Raw genomic sequence first — 6912 nt, forward strand, 5'->3', positions numbered from 1 at the left:
AAACTAAATTTTATGTTAGTACTTAGCGAGATAAGTCGAAACTAAGGCGACTATGAATAGCTTAAGTAGTAACTCAGAAAAGTTTCGAATTAGTTGTGAACTAAATATGACTACGAATATGCTCGAATTAAATTATTGAGGGTCGAAAAATTTTTGGATACTATGCAGTAGACTTGCCACACCAAAATTTGAAAATATTTCGAGCGCGATTTGTTTAAATGAGAAATTCCTGGTATTATTTTGTCAGAAAAGTGCATGTACATACATATATACATTTGTACGTATTATACCCTAGGAAAAGCGTAGAAGTAGTGATGCGCCGGATAGAGATTTTGGATATCCTGTAAAAAATAACAGCCGGATTCGAAAATACGATCGGATATCCGGCATACTGCCGCCCTTAATAAATTTCACAATATTGTTATGCTAGTTTTTTTTTTTGTTTAGCTAGATTATCTGCTTTTTCGAGCTGAACTATCCAATACGTAATTAAGAATACACAATTTCTCCTCCGAAATAGAAGTTGCGATATAATCCTGTATTAAAAAGATAACTTCTCTCTCTGCAACCCGAATTCATCGATTATTTTTGGTAAATAGTAAATAGAGGAAAAACGTCAAAGACAAAAGATAAATAAACAATGAACGCCTCTAAGAAAAAAAAGCGTGATTGATATTTTTATTTTATAATGAGTAAACATTTCTCAAGTGGGACCTTCAAAATTGAAAATGTTTATCCATCGATTATTTTATTAATTTTAGATACACTACCGGAACAAAGTATTGGCACAGCAAATTTTTCACAATATATGCAACAATTTTTATTCTAATATTTTTCCGCCAATTTTGTATAAAAATATGGTTCATTCAACAACAAAAACCATAAAAGTATATTTCCTAGACTTTGTGCAAAACTCGCGAAAATTCAGCAAATTGTCAGCAAAATTTTCAACTTTTTAATCAGATTTTTGAGAACTTTTTGGGTATGCAGATTTGTAGCCCAATCAACCTATAAAGTGCAAGATTTAAGTAGCTAGGAATTACCGTTGATTTTTGGCAATTTTTTTTCACGCAGTCTCTTCCATACAAAATTTTTTTGCAAAACACCTTAAAAAAAATCTCTAAAATCAACGAGATTTTTGACTAACTTCGAACTTGCATTTTGTACTGCAAAACTGCACACTCAAAAAAATTCTAAAAAATCTGATTAAAGAGTTGAAAGTTTTGATGAAAATTTGCTGAATTTTCGCGAGTTTTGCACAAAGTTTAGGAATTATATTTTTATGTTTTTTGTTGTAGAACGAACCATATCTTTATACGAAACTAGCGGAAAAATATTAGAATGAAAATTGTTGCATATATCGTGGAAAATGTGCCAATACTTTGTTCCGGCAGTGTAGGTGTTATTGTAACATGATACTGTGCAAAATTGTTTGGCTCTAGTGAAAACATGGTCCTTCGGCAGAAAACACCTCAATAATATATTTTGTTTAATTTGATACAGAACTGGAAAATGCAAGAAATACCAAGAAATTTGCGTCTAAATTTAAAAAATGTTCAATTAATTTTTATAGAAAAATTTTCGGTACGCAGTTTTGAAGGCCGTTAAAATTTAGTATAATAAAGTGCATGTTTCAAGTCGCTAAAAATTACCGTCAGTTTTAGATAATGTTTTTTTGTAATGGTCTTGTACATTTTATTCTATTTCATTTTATTTCATTTCATTTATTGCCCAAACTAAGTGTGATTACAAATATTCTCTGTGAATAGGATTACATCTAAGTATACTTAGTCCTAACAAGCAACGCGCTTTTATCTAGGATTCCTAATATTACTTAATTTATATATATAAATACCTTACTGTAAGGTATGTATAAATGAACTAAATTGTAAGTATTTTAATTTCGTTTTTACTTTTTTACATTTCTTCAAAAAGGGCAAGAAAAGAAGAATAACATACGGTACTTAATACTAATAAAAAGTATTGACTAGAAAATAAAATTGCGCCGTATTTTTCATCATTATAAACCAGTTATTAATTATGTCATAAGAGTTGTGTCTTTTGTGATAGAACAACTTTTTATCATTATACAGCAACTTGTTTATGTTTAGACTATTTATGTATATGGGCGACAAATAGTGTGCGTTTAGAGGAAATTCTATACCATCTTGCTTGTTAATGTACATTGTAATACGTTCGTTTTCTAGTAGTCATTCAGCTTCTGCTTAAAAATCGTAATGCGTTATCCATAACAAATTTATCAATACGTTTAATTTTGCATTTCTTATTAAGATTGTTGTTTGATTTTCTTTTTATGAATAGCTCTCCGCTACGAAAAGGTTGACGATTTAAACCACTACATATTCTCAAAATATATCGTTCAAAAACTCGCAATCTTTCCATTTGGGCAGAGGAAATGTTAAACCATATAGAAAAAGCATAAGCTAAGATCTGCCTCATTATTTGTTTGTAAATATTAATTTTTATATTTGATTTTAAATCTTTGGCCCGTTTCATAAGTTTCATCTGCCTCATTATTTGTTTGTAAATATTAATTTTTATATTTGATTTTAAATCTTTGGCCCGTTTCATAAGCCTCATATAAGAGAAAAACGTAGTTTTCGCTTTTTTGATTATATGGTCCATATGCGATTTAAAATTAAATTTACTCTGCAGTATTACTCCCAAATACTTAATATGTTCTTTATACGGAATATATTCTAGGCTTATCTTAATGTTTGGGACAAATGTCCTTGCATTTGGGAAAAGGTATTTGTGCAAACGCTTAATTGCAGTACATTCACATTTTGACAAATTAATTTTCAATTTCCACTTATGAAAGTATTAAGATTTCATATCCAAAAAGTTGTTTGTCAAGCTTTAGAAGCTTTCTGCTGCGAAGCAAAGACCATAATATCATCAGCATAGGTAAGCACCAGCATATTTAAATTTTCTTGCGGTGGATCAGGCAGATCCGCTAGAAATATGTTGAACAGAATGGGGCCTAGTAAAGACTCTTGTGGAACACCAGCCGCAATGTCATTAATTATAGAATAATTATCACCGCTACTAACGAAAAAGCTTCTATGTCTCAGGTAATTATAGATAATACGACATAAATTTATGTCAAATTTAAATACCCTGTACATCTTATAAATAATACCCTCGTGCCAAGCCGTGTCAAATGCCTTTTCTAAATCAAGACTGACTGCCATGGGCGTCGCTACGTAGGGGCAAATGTCCAATAGCGAAATTTCGGCGAAATGTCATCTGTTATCTCAAAAGAGCAAAATATCCATAATAGTTCGCGAACAGAAAACTTACAGAAACTTGCAAGTTAGACGAACAGCTTATAGAATTTTTTTTTTACATTCAAAAGTTTAAAATCTAAAACGTAAGAAAACAAACTCCGAAGTCTTATCTTGACACAGTTCGCTGACTAAACTTACTTCTTACAAGTTTCATTAGTGGCATTTTACTACAGTAAAATCCGCTTAATTACCTCATGAAAAATGTCAGCTTTTTGAGGTACTTAAGCGGGTTGGGTCCTGAAAAGAACATAATTATTGACGTAGTTACATATTTTTGTTAACTTACATAAATATGTAAATCCTTCAATAAAACATAAACATTTAATGAAGTATACGTATTTATTTAAGATTTTTATACCTTTCATGAGCATGAAATGGTATTATAACTTTGGTCCGATGTTTGTAAGTACCAGAATAAGAAGAGATAGACCCATTAAAATGTATACTTAAATGATCAGAACGGCGAGCTGAGTCGATTTAGCCATGTCCGTCTGTCCGTCTGTCTGTCTGTCTGTCTGTCTGTCCGTCTGTTTGTATGCAATCTAGTCTCTCAGTTTTCGAGATATCCGGATGAAATTTGGTAGGTGGGTGTATTTTTATAATGTATTAATCATTTGTCGGAACCGGAAGAATCGGACCACTATAACATATAGCTCCCATACAACTGATTGTTCAGATATGAGATTTTTCGTTATAACTTCTCCATTTATGCAGCTAGGGACATGAAATTTTGCAATACTTCCACCCATTATCAACAAAAAACTTAGAGTGAAAATTGCAAAGATCGGGTCACTATAACCTATAGCTCCGGTACTACTGATTGTTCAGATATAAGATTTTTCGTTATAACTCCTCCATTTAAGTAGCTAGTAACATGAAATTTTGCACTGTTGTCACTTATTATCAAAAGAATACTTTCAGTGAAAATGGCGAAGATCGAGTCACTACAACCTATATCCACCATACAACTGATTGTTCAGATATGAGATTTTTTACCATAACTTCTTCATTTATGCAGCTAGGAACATCAAAATTCGCACCGTTTCCACTCATTATTAACAGAATACTTACAGTGAAAATAACAAAGATCGGGTAACCTTTACATATACATAGCTCCCATACAACTGATTGTTCAGATATGCGATTTTTTTTCATAACTACTCCATCTATGCAGCTAGAAACATGAAATTTCGCACTATTTTCACTCATTATCACAGAAAGTTTACAGTAAAATTAACAAAGATCGGTTCACTATAACCTGTTTATTGCCCCCCATACAACTGATTGTTCAGATATGGGGTTTTACTGTAAAACTCTTTTATTCGGACAGCTAAAACCGATAAATTTCGTAAGCTATTTTTTGAATAATAATACAAAGTCTACTGAGAAAATCGTCAAAATCTATGCTGTATAATCTTGATCTCTTGTACCACAGATTGTTCAGATACCAGTTTTTGCGATATATGTATCTCCTTTATGTAGGAAGCTAACCCCATTAAATTGTGTTACCGGTTTACGTACCGATCACACAGCAGTGAAAATCACTTAGATTGGTGCTATATAAGGTATATCTTCCATACCTCTGATTGTTTAGCTAGAATTTTTTATATATGTATCTCCTCTATCTATATCTGCTGTGAATATATAAATTTTTTCAAATGCAGTAATCTGTTAACGTAAAATTTTCAGATACTCATGAAAGGTATGGAGCCTTCGGCATAGCCGAAGACAGCGCTGCTCTTACTCGTTTTGAATTTGGAATTGTGTCGTTATTGTAGAGGACCATCGGTACACTTATGACAGGAAAAGATACATATGTATGTATACGTTTGCAAATAAACTGAAATTCAGTCGGAAACCGCCGTTTACGAACAGCTGTTCCTTATCTATATATGTAAAAATGGTATGAAAAGTGTATAGTAATTCATCAATTGAGAACGGTTGGGCCGATTTGGCTAACATTTTTTTCGTTGTTCGTTATTGTCAGGAGAAGGTTTTTACAAAAAAAAATGTTGGGGAAACCCTCGGGGAAAGTCGGGAAATTGGAAAATTGATTTTTTTTGTATGGAATTTTTTGTGCAATTCCTTCAGAATGGCTTTCGAATGGAAAAATATAAAATTCTAAGTGAAAAACTCCGAACAATCCGGAATAACGCGAAAAATTAGAATTTTTTTCGACGAAATTTTGCATTTTATCGCATGATTTTTATGATGTGAAGCTTGGAAAATTTAGGATAATTGTGAAATTCATTGTGAGCATATTCAATTGGGACCAATTTTTTTCGTTTTTGTAACTTTTATTTTTTTTAAATTCATATATCATTAGATAAAGTAAAATTTAAGAAATTCAATTACAACGCGTATACTAAGTAGAACAAATTCATAAATAGCAATTATGAAAATTACGCCTTAAATATATAAAATGCACATACGGAATGACTTAAAATATGTATGAATGTATGTATTGTATGTATACTATATATGTGTTATATTTCAAACTTTCGGCCACGATTTATTTCTGTTCAGCATCTCCGTTGGCATCTCCGATCTTCTCTTCTGCATTTTGTTTAACATTCAAATGAGCTGGACCAGTCTGTTGAATTTGTACAACACGTTCATTCGATGCTTCCTCCTGTGGCTTAGGAGCACTGACTGTTAGAACTCCGTCCGATGATAGCGTGGAAACTACATTGTCGGCGTTATAGCCCTTTGGTAGTGCATATCGACGGAAAGTGTCGTGAAATGAACCCGTGCTTATCCTCTCGTTCCTAGTGCTTGCCCTCGACAACAATGCTGTTATAAAAGACTTTCACAGACAGCTCCCTTGGCTTGAATTATGCCACATCCATACACACTTGTAAACCATCTTTTCCTACTACCGACAATTTACCTTCGCCCTGGCGGCCCCGGCGACTCAATGGGCGTCCACCTAAACGATTTACTAAGCTCAGCGGCAGTGTATAGCCAAGAACATTTGAACCAGCCGGTTCATTGTGACGGCGATGCCGGTGAATGTGGTGCGGGTGTAATCCCAATCCGAAATCGTTGCCGTAGTACAAGGGATTGTCCAACTTATCAATCAAGTTCAATAGAATTGGCAAACTCGACATTTTTCCCAAAAACTTATATTTGTTACATACTTTTAGTTAAAAATATTAAATTTACAATGAATATCACACTTCCTCGAGCACGTATCAAGCGTATTCTCTTCCTTCCTTCGCGAAAAAATTTTGTCCTATGTTTCATAACCGATTCGAATGGTTGCTGCGTTTTTGGAAAGGTGTTTACAAGGAGGAGTGCACAAAGTTTCATTTTCCATTTGGTACGTAGGTAACCTTTTGCCTAGATTAGCATATAGGATACATTTTTTCCGTTAAGTGGACCAGGAACCGATCTATTCGAAAAAGTCTTATTTATGGTCCCATTTGCTTGAAATTCGGCACGTAGGTAGCTTATTGCCAGGAATAATATATAGGATATTTCTTCGGATAGATGGGCCAGATACCGATCTATTGGAAAAAATCTTATTTATGGTGCGACGTGCTTGAAATTCGATAGAATTGTGTTATTGTTTTACAGTTCGAAAGGTTTTTGAAAGCGC

At 33.1% G+C, this 6912-nt stretch overlaps 1 pseudogene; it reads right to left on the minus strand.

Moving 5' to 3' along the window:
* Positions 1–5802: 5802 nt before the first annotated feature.
* LOC118755340 lies at positions 5803–6421 on the minus strand (annotated as a pseudogene).
* Positions 6422–6912: the final 491 nt, after the last annotated feature.

This window comes from Rhagoletis pomonella, unplaced genomic scaffold (genome assembly GCF_013731165.1).
Source record: "Rhagoletis pomonella isolate Grant_MI unplaced genomic scaffold, Rhpom_1.0 Rhpom_scaffold_05991, whole genome shotgun sequence".
Taxonomy (NCBI): Eukaryota; Metazoa; Arthropoda; class Insecta; order Diptera; family Tephritidae; genus Rhagoletis; species Rhagoletis pomonella.